Source organism: Macrotis lagotis, chromosome 8 (assembly GCF_037893015.1).
Source record: "Macrotis lagotis isolate mMagLag1 chromosome 8, bilby.v1.9.chrom.fasta, whole genome shotgun sequence".
NCBI classification, from domain to species: Eukaryota; Metazoa; Chordata; class Mammalia; order Peramelemorphia; family Peramelidae; genus Macrotis; species Macrotis lagotis.
The window spans coordinates 50291033-50313334 of record NC_133665.1 but is presented as its reverse complement, the minus strand read 5'-3'; the positions used below and the strand labels follow the sequence as shown (position 1 = coordinate 50313334).

At 36.5% G+C, this 22302-nt stretch overlaps 2 non-coding genes across 2 annotated transcripts; one reads left to right on the top strand and one right to left on the bottom strand.

Moving 5' to 3' along the window:
- The first annotated feature begins 1904 nt into the window (after positions 1–1904).
- TRNAA-AGC (transfer RNA alanine (anticodon AGC)) lies at positions 1905–1977 on the top strand. The gene has a single exon. It is a non-coding gene; the product is annotated as a tRNA-Ala (tRNA).
- Positions 1978–19957: 17980 nt separating this feature from the next.
- On the bottom strand, positions 19958–20030 carry TRNAF-GAA (transfer RNA phenylalanine (anticodon GAA)). The gene has a single exon. It is a non-coding gene; the product is annotated as a tRNA-Phe (tRNA).
- Positions 20031–22302: the final 2272 nt, after the last annotated feature.

The window sequence follows — 22302 nt, the reverse complement described above, 5'->3', positions numbered from 1 at the left end:
TACAAGTGATGCTTTTACCTTTTTTCGTGATCTCTTCAGGGTATAGACCCAGTAGTGGTATTGTTGGATCAAAGGGTATGCACATTTTTATTGCCCTTTGGGTATAATTCCAGATTGCTTTCCAGAAATGTTGGATCAGTTCACAACTCCACCAAAAATGAATTAGTGTCCCAGATTTCCCACATCCCTTCCAACACTGAACATTGTCTTTTCTGGTCATATTGGCCAATCTGATAGGTGTGAGATGGCAACTCAGAACTTCTTTAATTTGCATTTCTCTAGTCAGTAATGGTTTAGAGCAATTTTTTATATGACCATGGATAGCTTTGATTTCCTTGTCTGTAAATTGCCTTTGCAAATCCTTTGACCATTTGTTAATTGGGGAATGCTTGTTTTTTTTATAAATTTGACTCCGTTCTCTATATATTTTAGAAATGAATTCTTCATCAGAAATACTAGTTGTAAAAATTGTTTCTCCATTTACTACATTTCTTTTGATCTTGGTTACAGTGATTTTGTTTGTGCAAAAAGCCTTTTAATTTAATGTAATCAAAATAATCTAATTTGTTTTTAATGATGTTCTCCATCTCTTTCTGACAAGAGCAGATGTATGCTGACAAACCATGAGATCTTCCCTAATATCTTAAAGTTTAAGCTGCTAATTCTTTCCAAATCCTCTTAACAGGGAATTCAGACTCAAAGATCAGAAGTAAACTGCCCAGTGCAAATCTGGGATTGGCTACTGTGAAGTTAGCTCTTTGTGAGTTCAAAAGTAACCACCATCCAAGCAACTTTTTTTAAGAGGACTGAAGGATTAGCTTCAGACGCTAGATCACTGGCTAAACATTTGTGGAAGCTGGAGATTCCTCCACAATGCCACCAATGACCTGCTATTGCTTCTTTAAGGAGAGCACTGAGGCAGAAGCATGGGGATCTGATTCTATTTTATTGTTCGGTTTCCAAGGGTTCAAAGAGAATCTTTCATCTCCGCCTCTCGCCTCACCTATCCCCGGCAGCTCTGATTTGATAGGACATTCTCCAGTTTGATTCCCAGAGATTGTCTCCTAATAGTTCTACCTAGAACCTTGATCGGTGCCCTCTTTTCCAGCCTTAACAAGAGAGCCTGAATCCTAATCCTATTGGACATAGCAGTGAGGGCCAGGAAGGCCCAATCTTCTGGGTTCGTATTCCCAATTGTATAACAAAAGGGATGAGGATTCCACTTTCCAAAGACTAGGAAAGCCTTGTTGCGTTCCTTGGGTATTTTATTATGTGCCAGATCAGAAACCCCTTAAATATATCGTCTCATTGGAGCCGGAACATGGGAAGCTCTCCTTCCACCCTCCTGCCCGTCCTGGGCTGAGGCCCCTGGCTAATCTCACTCTTAGTCTTAGCGCCGTGAGTGGGACCTGAAGCCAGTTCATTGCTTGTCAACAATTCATTGCTTGTCTTGACAGCTGCAGAGTCACACTCTCGGCCAGGCCCGTTCTGCTCTCCTTCCTGGGCTTCTTCAGTCACTGCACATCAGCTGAGCCAGGCCTGTTTCTTCCACACACATACATTCCTCAGATCCGAGACTGGGGCCGCCCGGATCCGGACGCTGTAGGGAATCTAAACTTCGGAGAGGGCAAAACCCGGGTAAAGCTTTCTCAGCCTAGGAGACTGGAGGCGCCAACCTGAGAACTCCTTCCCGAGCCCAGCCCTTGCCGCACCTACTGCCACCGGAGTTCTGGTGGCCCGGAATCTGTTCTTCGACTTTCCTTTTCTTTTTCAATCTCCGCTGCTTTGCTTTCTTTCTTTTCTAGTTGGCATTTTTTCCTTTGAACATTAAAATGAAACGGAATCAGTCACTTGACTGGCTATCAATACCTTCGAAGGAGCCAAAATAAAAGTAAAAGCACCGTGGGGGATTAGCTCAAATGGTAGAGCGCTCGCTTAGCATGCGAGAGGTAGCGGGATCGATGCCCGCATCCTCCAGTTCGCTTTTCCAACCGTGCTGCTTGGTCCCGGGAAGTGCCCCAGGAGCGGGTGCGGGCGACCAGGGCGGTGGGAAGCCGGTGAATGTGCCTGGCACAGAATGGAGCAGATCCTTCTACCTTCCTCTTCTATTTCCAGAGGAGTGGACAAGAAGAACAGGGCTTTTGAGTTTTTTAAATGCGCTTTCTATAATTATTTCTAGCCCTGGATCCAGAATAGCTTCATAAAGAGAATGTCTTGCTTTTGGTGGTTGTCTCCTCTGGGAGTCCAAGTTGAGGAGGCGATCCTGTAGTGATCCGAGAAATCAATCGATGTTTATAAAAGGCCAGATTCCCTGGGAGCTTGAGGGCAAAAAGGGGAACCGCAGGCCTCCTAGGCAGCCCCTTGTGCCCCTTCAAGAATCCGTTTGTTGCCGGGATAGGTAAAGAAATGAGGAAAAGCTCGATGGGCCTGGAGCCCAAGGCAGGTCCACCAGTGGTTTATACACTGAGTGGGGCAGGTACACAGAACAGAGGGAACTGAACACTGTTCCCGTAATCGACACTTTCTCTAGACTGGACTCGGCATCTGTCCTGAGTACAGCTGCCCTTCTCATTCATGCTTAATGGGAAGAAGTGGAATTATCTAGCCTTGTGTATAACACCTAAGGGATCCTCCACCGGGCGCAGTCCTGCAGTGTCTGGCATCCCGGCTGCAGCTTTACTCCCATCTGAGGGGAAGGGCCCTGGGGAAAGAAAGCGCCGGCCTTTGAGAGGGGACAGGGACTAGATCCGAGCTCAGAAGGACCCGACCTGGCTTGCTAACCCTAACTCGACTTCAAGGGCTTTTCCTGGGGGTTGGGGGGGATGGGGAGAGGAGAAGCAAAACAAAACTGTGTGTCAAATTAAACACAAGAAAAGTGCTTTTACTAAAAGTCAAACTCAAAAGACAGTGTGTGTGTTCAAGGAAAAGGGGGAGGGAGGGAGAAATGAAGATCCTGACAGAGATAACAAAGTTGTCCTGTTTATGGCAGACAATTGAGAGACTCCTGGACCAGAATACCATACACATTATATTTTTTACTTTTTTTTTTGTCAGAAGGAAGGATCTATTTTGTGGGCAAGGTGGCGAATGACTGGCACATTAAGAGAAGAGACCAAAAATAGCAACAATTGTCTTTTTAATTTAAAGGAAAAGAAATTAAGATGGAAAAGCAATCCAGGTGACACTAGAGCCAGCAACTTTGTGGATACTTTGTTCTGCTCATAATTCATGCCAATAATGTTCTCCCTTCACTGCTTCTTAGAATCTCTGATTTCCTCTAAGACAAAACTCACCTTCCTGATGAAGCCTTTCCTGAACTGCTACAGCTACCAATACCCAATCGTGGTGTATTTAATTTATATATTTTGTGTGCATATAAACACCTCATTCACATATGTATATACATACATACACACTATATACATATATACATACACACACACACATATATATATACACACATGCACATAATTAAAGAAATTGCTCTTAGACCCAAGAGGCTAGAGCACTATGATCACTCACACTCTCTCCTTTATAGCATCCTTTTCTCTTGACAAAATGCCTGTGTGAGAATAGATTAGGAGTGACTGTGACTTTAGATATATTGGGAATAAGAGTATAATTAAGGGACAGATGAAGGCTCAGAGAATCAAATACTTTGATGGTTCAACTGGTAGATCACCAAGACAAAGCCATGAGTTTCAACCCCAAGAATTCTTTTCCCTTTTGATGCTGTTGTATTAACCAAAGGGCCTTTTCCTTATACTGACATCCTTGGTTTCTCTCTTTTCTTTCTTTGTTTCTCCCTTTATTTCTTTTTTTAGGAAAGTCTATGTATACACATATATAAATACATATATATATATAAATGCATTTCAAATTACATGTAAAATCAATTTTAACATTTTTTTTAATTGAGCTCCAAATTCTACTTCCTCCTTGGGAAGGCAAACAATTTGATATAGATTATATATAAGCACCTTTCTTAATACAATCAGATATTCCTTGGGAACAGTAAACACATTTTGTAACAACAATAAGCACAATTATATGATAAGTGAATAAATATGTATGGAATATATTGTCACTCTAGATCTAAAGGCAAAATGCTATATCTTCAGGAGTGATTAAAGAAGCCTTCATGGTTTGAGTTGAGCTGTAAGGGACCAGCAGGCATTCAACTTGAGAGCAATAAAAGGAAATTCTCAGCACAATAAATAATGTGAGTAAAGTCAAGTCCCAGAATCTCTTTTTTTCTTCTTGCTTCAGTTTCTCCCCTTGCTCTCTCCACAGAGTTTACCCTTCTCCCTCCATATAGCTCTTCTTTTGCCACTGCCTTATGAAATAACTACTAGAGATCTCAAACTCCTTCCTAGAACCTGAGAAATAGATTTTCCAAGACATTTAAAAATTGAAGACACTCCAAAAGAAAGAGGGAAAAAAAGATGGGAAAAACTTCATCAGTAACCAACTCATATAACCTATACCTTCTCACTTTTAAATAATATTTATGAGAATTATCTTTGTATTTATAAAAAGTGTCCTTGACATGGACAGAAGAATGGAATATCATATTCTCTCAGTTACAGAACTGACAGAAAAGAATAGAGGAGAAATGTGATACACTAAATAAAAGTAAATCTGTCATTTTTTTCTCTTGGTGAAGGCAAGACTTGAGGAGGCCTGGTGTATACAGTCATAGAGGGATGAGGGACATTTGAGGTAATCAACCTTCAAATTTCAACTAAATTCTCAAAAATGACACTTTTTCCAAGGGATAGTAAATGTACATGATTGGAAAAGGATATGTAGGTCAATTATGTAGCAAGAATTGGTGACCAATAATAAAACTTCAGAATATTAAAGGAACTAAAGAAGGTCCTGTATGTATGGGATGGGTGGATAGAATATTCATTAAAAGATGGGAACAAGGGGGTGGCTAGGTGGCACAGTGGATAGAGCACCACCACTTAATCCCGCTTGCCTTGCAAAAACCTAAAAAAAAAAATTAAAAAAAAAACAATAAAAGATGTGGACAAGAGCCACAGAGGACAAAACATGAATGAGGTGTGTCTTGTATAATTGGAATGGTATGCTCATGTTGACTGTATCATGAATCCATCAGAGTATTGATGGCAAATTAAAGTTTCCAAATCACTTTTCTTATAACAATTGTAGGGAATTCAAGAATTCTTACATCAGTTTTACAGATGAGATGAAGAACATGAGACTCAAGGTTAAATATCTTTTCATGATAGCAACAGAACTTTTCCCAGGGAGTCAAAATTGGAGGAAACTAACCAAAGTTGCATTCCTTCCTCATGCAGAAATGATAGGGTTTAGCACATATAATTAAAAAGAATAATTTGTTTAAATAGAATACTACTCTCTGTACCAGCCCTACTGCCTTCTCTCCTGTCTCCTCAGCAGTAGTTTCTTACTGTTCTTTTCTTCTCTGGCTTTTATAGTTGAAGGCAGACTTTGAGCCTTTAAGCCCACCAGGTTTGTGGGTACTTTCCCTGGCTGCAAAAATTCTTAGTTAAGGCTCTGATAATTTAGCTAACAAATATTTGAGCAATTCAGTTGGTACTTTTTCAACAAAACAGGCTGCCTTCATATATTATATATTATATATATCTTATACAAGGGAAACAGTGATCTGGGTGAAGAAACAAACTAGCAGGGCAAAAGTTGCCACCTTTCCCAGACCCTTCCTAAATGCCTTTTTAGACTTGCAGAAGCTTTTGTGATCTTGTAATTGTACTATTATGGAGACTAGTTGATTAATAAAAGAGCTGAAAGTGTATTGATTAACTTGAATCATATTTTGTCCAGGACAGTCTCACAATATAAAAGGCAAAGTAAGTGAAGTCTTTATAGCAAATGCCTGGAGCTCAGAGAAGATACAATAGATAACAGTAACATTTGGACTAGGGAAAAAAACCCAGAAAGTTTCAGAAGCAGGGAAATAAGGCATCTGTTAGCAATCTAGCTGCTGGGAGCAGAAAGATGTTTGCTTGCCAAGAAACAATTCTAGGATTCTGAGTCACCCAAGCAATGTTCTCTCTCCCACCAATGAGTTAAGAATCTGTAACCTTTTTTATATGGAGCTTTCTCCTTTGTTATTTACAATGTTATGATCCAAGTTCTATCATAAATGTAAGTATTACTATTTTATTTATGGTTCTTGTCTTTGTAAAGAAAATGTACTGATAAGGGCTCAAAAAGTATTTGTGTAGTTATAATAACACAAAATACCACACACCAACTTAGGGAACATAGTCAGATATTCCAGGATCACAGATCTATATTAGAACTACAAAGTAGAGAAATGGGCAAGTCACACTAATGTAACCTTAAAGAAGCTTCTGATTAGTGTAATGAAACGTCAAAGGAAACGAATATCAAGAAAATAAAACTGACTGCTGCATTCCCATAAAGGATCCTCATACTTTTCTTGATATAAACTCAACAAAGCAGAATCTCCCTTCTTTTCTACCACTATTCCTCTTTGCTCTTAATTCCCTCTCCATCCATTAATTTGTATTTATTTTGTGAATTTTTTTTGGTTTCAAATGGTAGTGAGTAATTAAATTTTTAAAAAAGAAGTGGTAAATTGTAAAACTCAAAACTCAAATAAAATCTTTAAAAAAAAGTGGTACAGTGGATAGAGTGCTGGGCCAAGAATTGGAAAGACTGTAGTTCAAATCCAGTCTTCAGACTTTTGGACAAGTCACAAACTATGTCTGACTCAGTTCCCCTAACTATAAAATGGGAATGATAATAATGGCACCTATCTTCCAGTGTTGTTGTGAAATGTATATTTTGCTTTAAGGTTTTATCCTCACAACAATTCTGGAAGGTAAATATTGTTATTCTCACTTTACAGATGAGAAAACTAGGCAGGAAGTGGTTTAAATGACTTACCTAGAGTCAAAATTAGTAAATGTTTGAGTGCACATTTGAATTCAGGTCTTCCTGACTCCAGTTCTTTTTTTTTTAATCTAAAGGTAAAACTTTACCTAAAGTTCATATTTTTAGATGTGGATCAGGGTTCCAACTTATAGAGATCTTTAGAAACAAATCTTTGCCATCTGACATATTAGCTATCTCTGGCAAATTTCTGTCATTTGAATTTTGAAAATCATGTGCAGCCCAAATGTGTCATCTGACAAGTTACATTACAAATGTTGAACAGACATTTCCAAGACAGTTCCTGAGGAGCATTCCTCCAGACTAGAGTCTTCATTATAGATTTCTCTGCACTCTGACCAATTTATGAATTCTTTACTTGTGAAATGTTATTATGTTCTAGAAATCCTTGGGAAGCAAGTCATTTTTCCCCCTTTCCTACAGAGTTGCAACAGCTCATTTGGGAGAATGTTTTGGCAACAAGTCTGTGGGTAATATTTTAGGTCTTTACAAATTCTCTACTCCTCCACTTTAAGTGGGTTTAAGACCCTCTTATGGTTTCATTACACATCAATCTACTCCAACTTTTGCTGCACACTAAAAAAATCATGCCTCCCCAACCCCCAACTAATTGTAAGTCATTAAAAGATTGGAAAGTGACACCTAAGCAGTTTACATTTTTTCCCAACAAAAATATTTATTCCCTCTCCTCCCCACCTCAGAATGATTAAAAAAAAGAAAAACAAAATCTCATACAGGACCTTCTTTAGTTCCTTTAGAGCTCAAAGAAATAAATTTAATTTTTTATTAAATAAATAAATAATCAATATTATATATATATGTATATACATATGTGTGTGTGTGTGTGTGTGTGTGTGTGTGTGTGTGTAAAGCAAATTCCCCTCCATTATTAAAATACCTCATTCTGAACTTTTAAGTTTATCATCTTACTGTCAGGAGGTGTTTAGTATATTTCATTACTGTGCTTCAACCAAGATCATTGTATTGATCAGTTATTTTTTTTATTTTTAAATTTTTTTTTGGTTTTTGCAAGGCAAATGGGGTTAAGTGGCTTGCCCAAGGCCACACAGCTAGGTCATTATTAAGTGTCTGAGACCAGATTTGAACCTGGGTACTCCTGACTCCAGGGGCAGTGCTTTATCCACTCTGCCACCTAGCCACCCTGATCAGAGTTTTTTAAAAATATTTTTATTTTCAGTTTACGATTCTTCACCCTTCCACTTTCATCACAAATTTTGAAAGCCAGAAATACAATGCACATTATGAATTCATGAAAAATCTCTAAATTAGTTTCATTGGATGACGTGGATAGAGCACTGACCCTGGAGTCAAGAGAACCTAATTGAAATCTGACCTCAGATTCTTAACAATTGCCTAGCTGTGTGACCTTGGACAAGTCACTTAGCCCTATTGTCTTGCAAAAATAAAAACAAACAAATTAGTTTCATTGCAAATAAATAAAACAAGAAAATCAATTTTTTAAAAATATGCTTCAATCTGCACTCAGAGTCCATCAACTCCCAATCTGGAGACAGATATACTACAGTATTACACTACAGCTTAACCTTTCATGATTGATTATCCTTATGATATTGCTGTTATTGGGTACAATTTTCTCCTAGTTCAGCTCACTTCACATCAGCTCTTTTCAGGTATTCTTGCTGGTTATTTTTTTAATAGAACAATAATATTCCAGTAGAATCAATGTGTTCAGTCATTCTCAATTGATAGACTTGCCCTGCAAAAAATAGTTTTGTGCCTATATGGATCCATTGCCTTCTTATTGTGGCAATTGCTTTACCTAATGTCATAGCAAGTGGTAATAGTCTATACCTATATCACTAATTTAATCGATTTAAGTAGTTCATATTAGTGCATTTTAACTGCATGGTATATCTTATTTTTTCTTCTAATTGGATAATGATTTTTATATCTTCTAACAAGTCAATACTCTGTTACCTTGATTTGAAAATAAAAGGTATTTTGTTATTCATTTATTCAGGGAGTGATTTTTTTGTGATGGTATTCTGTTATCACATTGTCCAGCTCCCAAATAATTTTCTTTTTAATAAAAGGATTCATGAGAGTGTAGAAGCAAAATAGGTCTCAAATTTATAGATAAGTAAAAAGTAACTTGTGAGACAAACTTTCTAGGCCTCTAAATTTAAAAACTACTGGTTGATAATCAAAGCAAAATGACTAATGTGCTAATATTAGCACCCTATAAGAAATAGAAGACACTTATTAATCTACTCTCAATTATATGAATGTTTATGATTTATATCTCTTGAAATCCACAAAACTATATGAAATTAATCATTTATTTTTATATATCTTTGAAAAAACGCTATTCCTAGATTTTAGCTTTAATTACAGTTTGATATAAGTTCTAGAATTTTCCCTGAAGATTTTCAAATGAATATATAAGAATAGATTTCTTGTGTCAAACTGGGACACTTGATTATCAGAAAGAAATGTCTGTGGGACAATAGTCCTCCAAATGGTAATTTGAATATTTGCCAATGAATGTTGTTTCTAGTAGATCTTATCACTAAATATAATACTTAATAATTCATTTCTATTACATAGGTAAGAGACATCAGTAGGATGTATTCATTGCTTGACTGATGATCTTATTTTCCAATATAATTTTTGTAGCCCTTTCTAAGACAACTGTTTCATAAAACCATCAAATAAATGGAAAAACCTGATTCATAAAGAATGAAAGGAGACAAAGAAAGTAGATTATTTTAAAAAATTAACAAGATTTTTTAGGGGTGGCTAGGTGGCGTAGTGGATAAAGTACCGGCCTTGGAGTCAGGAGTACTTGGGTTCAAATCCGGTCCGGTCTCAGACACTTAATAATTATCTAGCTGTGTAGCCTTGGGCAAGCCACTTAACTCCATTTGCCTTGCAAAAACCTAAGAAAATAAAATAAAAGACTTATGATGGAAAATGCCATCCAGAGAAAAAATAGGAAGTTCGAGTACAGATCAAAATATACTGTTTTCCCTTTTCTTTCTCATAGGTTTTTTCCTTTTGTTTTGATTCTTTTTTCACAGAATGACTAATATGGAAATATATTTAACATGATCATGCATGCATGTATAATCTATATCAGGTTGCTTGCTGTCTTGGGGAGGGGGAGGGAAGGGAGAAATTTTTACAAAAAATGAGTTTTGAAAACTACATGTTATTGGAAAAAAATTTTAAAATAAGCTAATATTGAAAAAAGAAAATGATCTATATGCACAAAATATATTTTTAAAAGTTCTTTTTTTGGTGGCAATGATTTAGAAACTAAGGGAATGCCCATCAATGGGTATGACTGAACAAGTTGTGGTATATGATTGTGATGGAATACCATTGTGCTATAAGAAATTATGAACAGAAAAACTGGAAAAATTTATATGAAGTGATACAAAATGAAATGAGTAGAGCCAGGAGATCATTGTACACTGTCACAGCAATATTGTAAAAAGATTAACTGTGAAAGACTGAATTACTCTGATCACAGCAATTATCCAAGTCTATTCCAAAGGATTTATGATGAAAAATGCTACACACTTCTAGAAAGAACTGAGTATGAATGCAGATAGAAGTTTTTTTTCTTCTTGTGATTTTTTTGGGGGGGTTCTTTGTTTTCTTTCACAATATAATTAATCTAGAAATATTTTGTATAACTATACAAGTATAACCTATATCTAATTGCTCATCTTCTCAAGAAGGAAGTAAGAAAGGAAGGCAAAGAGAGAATTTAGAACTCAAAAATTAGAAGACAAATGTTAAAAATTGTTTTTTACATGTAACTGGAAACAAATACAAATTTTCCCTGCACAATGATTTGTAGATTAAAGTAGATGTTTACTTAATATAGAGGGTCTTATTGTATTCTTAGAAGATTTTTATCTGTTTCTTATTCTGCTGCAATAAATTTTAGTAATATTGTTTAATTTATTATACATATTTCAAATGATAAATGTTCCAGAAAATAATGTTTATCTTTGGACAATGGATAAGACCAACTCTCCAAGGAAAATCTGTGAGGTATTTTTTCATCCAGCTTTTGCAACTTTCTTAAATCTCCATTTTATAAAATTCTTCCTTCAAAGTTCAGTTCAAAATCTATCTCCTTCAGAAAGCCTATTATAATTCTTTAGATTGCTATGTATTTATTTTGTTTTCATTTGATGTGTACTTTATTTTCCTTAATGAAATCTCAATAGAGTATAAGCTCCTTCCTTTTGTCATTGTATTTCCAACATGTAGATAAGTATCTGATATAATGGTGTTTAATAAAATGCTTGTTGAATAAATCTTCTTTTATTTATAACCAGATGGTAAATGTTGTTGTGATATGATTATTCCAGTAGTATATAAATTATGCTATTGGACAAGGATTACACTTAGAGAACAATTTAAGTTAAGATTTATAGATGCTTTTATAAGCTCTATTTCTTAGCATTCTCTGCCTTACCCATTACTTTCCTACCACCACAGAATCTAAAGGAACTGAACAGAACTGAAGCCAATTTTTCATTTTTTAGAATCATAGTTTTAGAGTTAAAAAAAACTTCAAAGACCATGGAATTTAAGCTTGAGGAAATTCAGGCACAAAGAAGTACAGTGACTTGTTCATTGTAACAGAGCTAGAAAATTTCAAAATTTGAACTCAGATCTTCCCAACTTATGTCTGATAGGCTATTCTATTTTTTTCATAGAACACACTTCTTCTAGTGTATCCCCCAACTCGAACTCATGTTTGGATTCCCAGGCTGGCTGCTCTGTGAGTTTGCACTTTCAAAATCATAGCTCAAAAGCCTCTGAGCTTCAATAAGGTATTTAACTTTAATAATTAGTTAACTGACACTTATCTCAAACCAAAGGGATTTATCGAAATAGCATAGTATGAACTATATAAACAAAACATCCATACAATCACCTGCAGTATATTTTCTCACAAATTCACACAATGTCAATAGAAAGAATGGGCATTTGGAGTACACATTAAGGTAATTCAAACCTTCATGACTTTTTTCCTTTTCTTTTCTCTCTTTTCTTTTTATCATTTTGATTTAGTTCCAGATGAGGTGGGGGGAAGGAAACCAAGGAGCATCTCTGCTAGGTAGATTACATTACTGAATTAGATTTCCTAAGCCTGCTTCTCTCTACAGTTCAATTCTATGACTTCTGGGTTCTCTCTCTAGAATCTGCTGAGTGAAGCATCTCCTCCCCAGCAAGCTCCTTCTCTATAAGATATTGTTGCTACAAGGAAAAAGGCAAAGAGCCCCAAGGATTACCTGCTTCCTCCATAGCTGTTTTCTCTTCTAGTCTAAGAGGACTACCTTGATTATCAGAAATGTCTTTTTTCTTCACTAACTTGAAGAGTTAACTAGCTGGATTTTCAGAAGTCACTAGGGATATAGTTAATCCTTTAGAGAGTCACAGTTAACTCTCTTAATTTTATCAAATTTGATTGAAGTTTTCTTTACCCTTAAAGGTGAAAAGAATTATAAACACTTCATTGCATTTCCTTTACAAATTGTGAATAGATCATTCTGTCCTACATCTTTTACAAGGTTCATATTAGGGCTACTTTGAGTTTCAAAGAGGGAAAATTATAGCCTCATCATCTCTTTTGCCTACTTATGAAATCTTGTAATTTTATCAAGTGGGACTCAATTGAACAGAGTTTTCTTGGTCAATCTCCGTCAATCCCTTTACTAATCAATGAATTTCTAAGACCAAAAGATTTGTTACCTCAAACAGCAGGCTGTTGCAGGGTCTGTATATATTAGTGCGCTTAGTATGTTAGGGTTTTCGGTGAGAGAATTTAACAGAACTTACCTAGAAACTTCTACCAATCCTGGTCCATTCTGACTTTCATGCTCCTCTTGTTTTTGTTATCCTCTGTTGACTCTTCATAAATGATTGATCTAAATATCTTAGTGACCTTTTTACCAATCCTATCAAATTATTCCTTTGTCAGTTTTTTAAAAGAAATTTTTATTTTGAACTTAAAATGACATAGAATGAGCATTTGTTTTCTCTCTTCCCAAGTGAAAAAGAAAAAAAAATAACCAAACCCTTGAATGCACATATGCCCAGAACAAAGAAAAACCATTACATATGACTTATTTTCTTTTTAAAGTCTATAATTAATCTGTAGCTTCCAAAGCTGTCCTGATTGTTGGAGCTTTTTCCCCCCTGGCCTTCCTTCTTTTCTTTTCTCTCCATTAAAAATGATGCTTCCATGACCCATTTTAACCTATATTTTATATTTGCAATTAAGGAGAATTTATTTTCTCTCTTCCCAGGTGAAAAGGAAAAAAAACAAACCCTTGTAACAAATATGCATAATTAAGGAAGATTAAATTCAATATTGCCTGTGTCCAAAAACGTTGGTCTTATTCTGCATTTTGAGACATCATGTCTTTATCAGGAGATGGGTAGCTTCCTCATAGGTCAGTGATTGGATAATATATTGATAAGAGTTCTTAAGTATTTTAAAGTTGTTTTTTTACAGAGTTGTTATTTTATTGATTGTTCTCCTGGTTCTACTCACTCAACTTTGGTATTTTTAGAAGTCTCAGGTTTCTCTGAAACCATTCCTTTTGTGATTTCTTATGTGCTGGAGTCAGCTCAATTGGCCTAGAGACAACAGCTGAGTGTTAAATTTTCTATAGAGCAGCTAAATGGCTCAGTAGAGAGATATGGAGACCTGAGCAAGTCTTAAGACCTTAGACAAGTCATTTAGCCCTATTTGTCTTAATTTCTTTATGTGTAAAATGAGCCAGAGAAAGAAATGGCAAATCCCTTCAGTATCTTTCACAATCACATATTAATTTCTCAACTATCCCATAGTAGAAAGGGACCTTTTTTAATTTTCAGTTCTTTGCAACTATAAAGAAGGGCTGCTCTTTAATATTCTGGTTATGTATGAATAATTTTCCTTTCTTATCTCTTTGGGAGTGTAAGCTTAGAAGTTGGGCCAGAAATGCAGTGTTTCCTAATTTGGGGGGCATGACTCTAAAATGATTTCCAGAACGGACAGGCCAATTCACAATTCCCTCAACAATACATTAGTGTTTCTGTTTCCCTGAAGCTCTCTAAAAACTGTTATCAAGCTCAGAGGGGCTTTCATTTCTCTAAATTATTATTCAGGTTGTTTGTTTTTGGCAAGGCAATGGGGTTAAGTGGCTTGCCCAAGGCCACACGGCTAGGTAATTATTAAGTGTCTGAGGTTGGATTTGAACTCAGGTACTCTTGACTCCAGGGCCAGCACTCTATCCACTGCACCACCTAGCTACCCCATAAATTATTATTCATAAATACAACTTAGAAGTTCTTAGAGGAAGAACTTCTAGACTGGAAATATAGAGTCTGCTCTATAGGAGCACTAGGGCATTTTAGAGTCAAGCTTGGGGACATGGGAGAAGAGAAAGAGAAATGTGTACATAAGAGAGAGTCTCCTAGCTGGGAGAAAAGTGTCACTGACTAAAGAAGGGGAAATCACATTTTTATTAAAGTGTACTCTAAGCATAGAGTGTACACTTTAATAAAAACTTGCATCCTTCCTTCTTTCCTTCCTGAAGTCAGATGATTGAGGCACTGGGACTCAGAAGCATTCTAGACAACTTTTTAACTTTCACCATGACTTCTTAAAATTACTTGACTTTAATTATAAGCAAATTAGAAGATCAAGGACTAGTTTACCTGTCAGATTTATGGAAAGGGAAGCAGTTTATGACTAAAGAAGAGATGGAGAACATCACTAAAAACAAACTATATGATTTCAATTACATTAAATTAAAAAGTTTTTGCACAGACAAAACCACTGTAACCAAGATCAAAAGAAATGTAGTAAACTGGGAAACAATTTTTACAAATAATGTTTCTGACAAAGGACTCATTTCTAAAATAAACAGAGAACTGAGTCATATTTAAAAAAAAGCCATTCCCCAATTAACAAATGGTCACAGGATATGCAAAGACAATTTGCAGATGAGGAGATCAAAACAATCCATAGTCATATGAAAAATTGCTCTAAATCATTACTTATTAGAGAAATGCAAATTAAAGCTTCTCTGAGGTTCCACTTCACACCTCTCAGACTGGCCAATATGACCAGAAAGGATAATGATCATTGTTGGAAAGGTTGTGGGAAATCTGGGACACTTACATTGTTGGTGGAGCTGTGAACTCATCCAACCTTTCTGGAGAGAAATTTGGAACTATGCCCAAAGGGCAACAAAAATGTGCATACCCTTTGATCCAGCAATACCACTATTGGGTCTGTACCCAGAGATGATGAAAAAGGGTAAAAACATCACTTGTACAAAAAATATTCATAGCAGCCCTGTTTGTGGTGGCAAAGAATTAGAAATCAAGTAAATGTCCTTTAATTGGGGAATGGCTTAGCAAACTGTGGTATATGTATATCATGGAACACTATTGTTCTATTAGAAACCAGGAGGGATGGGAATTCAGGGAAGCCTGGAGGGATTTGCATGAATTGATGCTGAGTGAGATGAGCAGAACCAGAAAAACACTGTACATCCTAACAGCAACATGGGGGCGATGATTGATCTTGATGGACTCATTCATTCCATCAGTGTAGCAATCAGGGACAATTTGGGGCAATCTTCAATGGAGAATACCATCTGTATCCAGAGAAAGAACTGTGAAGTTTGAACAAAGACCAAGGTCTATTACCTTAAATTTAGAAAAAAGAAAACTGATATCTTATTGTCTGATCTTGCTATCTCTTATACTTTATGTTTCTTCCTTAAGGATATGATTTCTCTCTCATCACACTCAATATGGATCATTGTATACCATGGAAACAATATAAAGACTGACAAATTGCCTTCTGTGGGGTGGGGTTTAGGGGAAAAATTGTAAAACTCAAAATAAATAAAATCTTTAATTAAAAAAATAAAATTACTTTACTTTGGGTTCAAATAATCCTATTCTTCCTGATTTAGAAGCCAATAGATCTCAAAATACCATGGTTACAGCTCAAATTATTGTGCTATCAATTAACTTTCCCCAGTCAATGGAATCCAGATTTAATTAGCTAATTGTCCATTTCCCTTTCCTCTTTATTCAGGAACATTATTCCTTCAGGAGCCTTTAAAGCATAATCAAAAAGAAAATACATCTCATATTAGATAGAATATGTACTTTCAGAGGTGTGAAAAAATAGCTTCAAATTGATTTGGATCAATTGTTAAATTTTCCATATGAGTGTTTATAACTACAAAATCAGCAAACACTACAAATTGGGGTGGATTTATTGATTTGTAGATTGCTTGAATTTAAGGGAATGAAGAAAATGTTAACAATGAAGATTATATTTTATATTGTGATGCACATACTTTTTCCCCCAGAGAGTCAGTTAAGAATGTATGAATCTTAACACTGAATAGTGGAAATCTGATAAGAGAATCATAAAAATAGGGCTAGATGGGACCTTCAAGTCTATCAAGACTCCCTTTTTTTTTTAACAGATGAGGTAACTGAGGCTCAGAGTGGCTAAGTAACTTGCCCACAGTGTTAGGTAGTACATGTTTCAGAAGGTAATTGAACTGATATCCAAGGCCAAGGCACTTAGCCCCTCCACTAATACTATCTCAGTAGGAGGTAAGAGATCTGAGTTTAAAAACTTGACTTTGTGTGATTTTGGAGTCAGGAAATCATGAGTTCTTGTCCCAGCCCTACATCTACTATTAGATGTTTGAACTCTGAATCCTATCTTTTAAAAGAAGCATGTTCCAATTCCTTTTTATTCTAATATATTCCCTCTCATTTCCTATTTATTCTGTATATAGCTTTTATGTGTGTATAGCATATTGTAAGCACATATGTGTACAAACACATGTGTATTTACATGGGGTGTACATATATTTATATATGTGTATGTACGTACCTATTTACACACACACACACACACACACACACACACACACACACCTGATTGTAAACTTCTTTAGGACCTAACTGCTTTTTGCATTTTTTTTGTATTCCTAATACTTTGAAGGGTACTTGACACTTAGTAGACACACTTAACAAATAGTGATTGATTGATTGATTTAGTCTCACTTTTTTCATCTGTAAAATGAGGACAGTTTTGCTTAAACCAAGTATCTTACAGAGTTGTGAGACAAATCAAAGTATGTGAAGCATTTGTTAAACCTTAAAGTTCAATTAAAATGTAAACCATTGCCATAAATTATTACTGAGTAAATCACTTAATTCCTTTAATTCTCAGTGACCTAGAGAATAAAATACAGATTTAAACTAAAAAAAAAAAAAGAATGGGAGATCACTGGCCACACAATAAGCCCCTTATATTCCTGAAGGAACCATGAAAGGATAAGGTTGGCCATGAAAAAGATTTCTGGACCACAGGACTTGGGATAAAATTTGACCAGGCTAGAGACCAGTAGAAAGAAGGAAAACTTGTCTCTGTCTTCAGGGCCTGAGGGAAACTGGGAGGAAAATTATCTGACTGCATCCCCAATCTCATGCATTTTCTTAGTTGGAGGCTTCCAGGGACACCACCATCCTTCCAGTCATGTTTTCAAACATTGGTGGCATTCTTAACTCCTCACTCATCTCATTTAATCAAGTAGTTTCTAAGTCTTCTTGATTTTAACTTTCACAGTGTCTCTCAATTATAAACCCTTTTTTGTTCACTCATCTAATAGGCATTCATGACCTCTTAATGGAAAACCTATGAATCATTCAGAACTCCTCTATAACTTTCACCTACTAAGCCCAATCTGTTTGCCAAGGCCTGTGGATTTCACCTCTGCAATACTTCTATTTGCTTTTCCTTTTGCCCCTTTCTCTCATCTATCATCAGTGCCATTGTGCTGCAGGGCCTCATCACCTCATGGTTAGATTATTGCAGTAACCTTCTGATGAGTCTGAATGCCTCTTATTGTTACATTATTAAAGATTTAGAGATTGAAGACAGAAGATTTAAGGCCACTGAAAAGGCGAAGGAATTCGTACACTCTCTGGGAATTTAAAGCTACTCAGGATTTTATTATGGCAAAATATCACAAATATACAGATTAAAACTCCTAGAAAAGCAGTAACCATTTTAAGAATAGACTAGGTGAAAACTGAGTGAAAGTGAGTAAGAGAGAGAGAGAGAAGAGCAGGCAGTCATGATGCTTAGCTTAGTCTAAACACATGGTAAAGGGGGAGCCCAAGGTGCTCCATGTGGCCTAAGAGTGTGAGAAAAATCCATTCTGCTAGAGTCAAAGAAGAAGAGGAAAAAAGAGCAGAAGGCTCTGTGCTTCCTGTTAAATATTCTTCTGTGGTAAGTTGGGCATGGGGCAGTGCTTGAGATGTGGTCTTACACCTTGGACCAGATATCTTCCAATGGCAAGCTATGTACTGGTCCTTCCTGTCCCAAGTTGCTCAACCCCTAAATTCAACATGTCATTTCCTGTCCTGCCAAGGTTAGGTGAAGGGGAAAATGGGGAACAAGATACAAAACAACAGGGACAAGAGGCAACAGGAAACAATCACCAATCAAGGACAGTTTACATCTCAAGGGCAAACAAACTTCCACAATTAACAAGATTTTAACAGTATTAAAGCTACATTCATAATTCTCTACATCAATATTTCTCCCTCATTCCAAACCATCTTCCAAATTGATTTTCTTGAAGCTCAAGTATGATTTTGTCGCCACCACCACTTCCACACCTCCATTCTATAAATTTCAGTGACTCCCTCTTGCCTTCAGGATCAAATGCAAAATATTATGAAGTCCAAAGCCCTTCCTTCCTTAGCTCTGCCCTATCTTTCCAGTCTCATGCCTTATTCCTTAACATGAACTTGATCCAGTGACATCGGCCTCCTGCTGTTCCATGAATAAGACACTCATCAATCTCTACTCCAAGCATTATTCCTGAATGTCTCTCCCCTCTTCTAGGACTACTGATCTCTCTGTTTTTCCTTTAAAACCCAATTCAAACCCTGTAGGAAGTCTTTCCCAATCCCTCTTAATTCCTGTTAATTATTTTATTTATCCTGTATAAAATTTGCTTTGTTATATATTTGTTTTCAGATAGTTTCCACTAGATTGTAAGTTTCTTGAGAGAAGGGATTGTCATTCTGTGTTTTGTGTTTTGTTTTGTTTGCATTCCCATTGCTTAGTACAGGGTGCAGCTTCAGGGGTTCCTGGAGAAAGGAATAAAGATGGTTTTGGCAGGTGGATGGGGGTCAGGAGAGGGAAGGTTAGGTACCGGGAAACACAGGAAGTAAGAGATCTCTGGATCAATACAAACACTGTGGTCTTAGAGTCCCTATTCTAAGGTCTCAGAGTGGAGTGGCACTTTGGTTTTTAATAATGTTCCTACCCCAACATCCACTCCACACATTTTCTTCCATTGGCATTCGCTTCTGCACTTTCAGTCCTGGGGGCAGAGTGAATTAATCCATATCAGGACATGACCCAAACGACTCCCCAGGAGAAAGTGAAATGGGTGACTTTGCACAGGCCTCCCTCACTTGAATCCAGGTGACTGGCATGTCTTGGCATCTTCTCCCTGATGTCATGATCTTTTTCGAGGACCAAAGGCTAGACAACAGCACCAACTTTGGGAGCAAATACTTCAGATGCTTCGAGCTGGATAGGAATATAAAATCTTGTGGAAGAAAATGACTATAAAACAATGTGTTTGTATGTATACACAAAAAGCTCTTCATATGTAAATAAGTTATTAGTAGTATTATTGCTTCCATAAAGTTAACTACTTCTCATAGAACTCTCAGTGAATTCCCTTGGGAAGATTGCTACCTATTTTTCTTCTGCCAAGCTATGCCTTTTTTCCTCTTTCAGAGTTGTTGAAGTTACTGCCTCCCTTCAGCTTTTCTTAACTTTATCCATCTACAGACATAGTTCAGTTCCTTGCATATAGTAACTAATATTTGATTGAATGGCTTCTCTAACCTCTACTTTTGTTCCCCAGTTTTGAAGAAAAACATTGAGAACCAGAGCTGCCGAAACCCGGGATCGAACCAGGGACCTTTAGATCTTCAGTCTAACGCTCTCCCAACTGAGCTATTTCGGCCCCTCGCTTGTGGCTTTTCAAGCATTTGTCCTCCAAGCTCTTCTCTTATCTGTTGTTTAAGTGAAATCGTGAGTTTTCGGCCTTACAGGAAATCTCGGATCATCGTGATCAGACTGCTGCGAATGGAAAGAAGGTTGGCGCATTGTGGAAGCCCCAGCCGTACGGATCACCTCGGGAAATGCCCGATTTCTGTAATCTGGTGGAAACCCAGGCATGCAGCGGCAGCCAGGCTTGAAGGGGTGGGGGGAGGGGAATTGCTTTGCTTCGTTTTTAATGGTTTCATTTTCACAGGGATCTCCTATCCACATCCTGCAAGCTTTCTTTTGCGACTAGAAGAAAAAAAGAAAAAATGGGGAGAAAAGATTCCGCAAAATCAAACAGCAGTTCAACCAGTCTCACACCTCTGCAAACCCGTGTTGGGTGCTTTATAGCAGTAGCGGAATTATAAATGAAGTCTTCCTTTCCCTGACCAAATTTTTCAGGTATTCTGTGCTAAATGGAGCAAATGGTTGTACAAGTGATTTCGGAATAAGCACGAGGACTGAATTCCAAAGAATATGGATTTCTTGAACAATAGCACTTAGAGCTGAAATATTTAGTGGATTGTCCTTGGCCTTATCTTGGTAAATATTTTTCTCCCAACGAATTGAAAGAAAACAATAATGAGGGTCCTTGCGAAGGATATGGAATGACAGTATTGGGATCTCCAAATATTTCCACCAGCTGAACCATAGCGATGAATTCAATCTCCTACATTAGGATCCCGCCCCCACCCCCAAACAATTGCAGTGCTATAGAATTGGGTAGATGTAGCAGAAAGCAGTTCAAGTGAAAAATCGCCTGCGTTTAGGTGATTGCAAATTGAGTCAATATCCAAGCATTATAATTGCAAACAGTGCTAGATATATACATCAAAGAAGTCAAAGAAAAAATCAATTTCCTGTTTTTGAAAATAAAGAACTTTAAAAAGTTTTATTGATATATTTTATTTTAGCATTACCATCATTTTCCAATATATCTTTTCCACTTTTCCTAGAGAATTGTGTTTTGTTAGGAAAAATCACAAAGAAAGTGTGGTGGGGAGGAAGATGATGGGGAGGAAACTGTAGCTAAATTAACCAACATGTTAAACATGTCTAATATGTAATGTTCTATACATACAATTCTCCACATCTGTAAAAAAAAAGGAAGGGAGGGAGGAGGTCACTGACAAAAAGAAAAACTACATATAAATCAACATATTTGTAACAATACTTTTTGTGGATAGCAAAGAACCAGCCACAAAGTTGACATCTATTGAGTTTAGAACATTACTGTGTTATAAGAAAGGAAGAACATGGTGAATTAGGTGGTGAAGAGTGAAATAAGCAGAGCCAAGAAACTACTACACAGAATGACTATAACAAAGTAAATGGAAAGAAAACCCACAAAACAATTGAAACTGAATGCTGTGGAATTATAATGACCCAATTAAGTCCCAAAGAGAATATATGAGAAGACATCTCTCCCTACCACCCTTTGCAGAAGTTGTGGGTCCAAAGGTGAGGAACACTATATTTATCATCAGATTTTTTTTTCATGTCAGAATTCATTTTCTTTTCTTTTTTTCTCTTCCTCTTCTTAAATAAATTGTTAAAACAGATGGTTCTCTGAGAGGGAAGAAGGGAAGTGTCAATGGGACGAGTAATGACGTAAAAACAAACATCAATAAAATCTATTTAAAAAAGAAAGAGGAAACTTATAGGAGTACTTGTAGGAGGGGAAAAACAAAAGAAAACTGTCTATGTATTTATGGAAATGGGCATCAAATTGTGATATAACAGAATGGATTATTAATGAGGTCCAAGATACAATTGTAAAGGAATTAAGGGAAACATTAAGAAAACTTGTATGAACTGATTGGGAAGGAAGAAATTCAGGGGAACAGTTAATCTGTCACTATGACAATGTAATAAAAAACAACACTGAAAGAATTCAGAACTCTGTACAATGCAATGAACAAAAGTAACATTGAATGATTTGAAGGTGACACGCACTTTCTGCACCTTTCAGCAGATTAAATGGATATAATGAAGTTCACATTTTCAGATATGGTCATTGAATTGATTTGTTTTGCTTTGCTTGACTCTTATTATGAGAGGGCTCTGTGTGTGTGTGTGAGGAGTAATCATGAAGTGACAATAATGTGAAAAAAAGAAATAACAATGACTTTTATAAAAAAAAGAGAAGATACTTTTGAAGTGGACTTGTCTGACATAAAACTTCTGTAAAG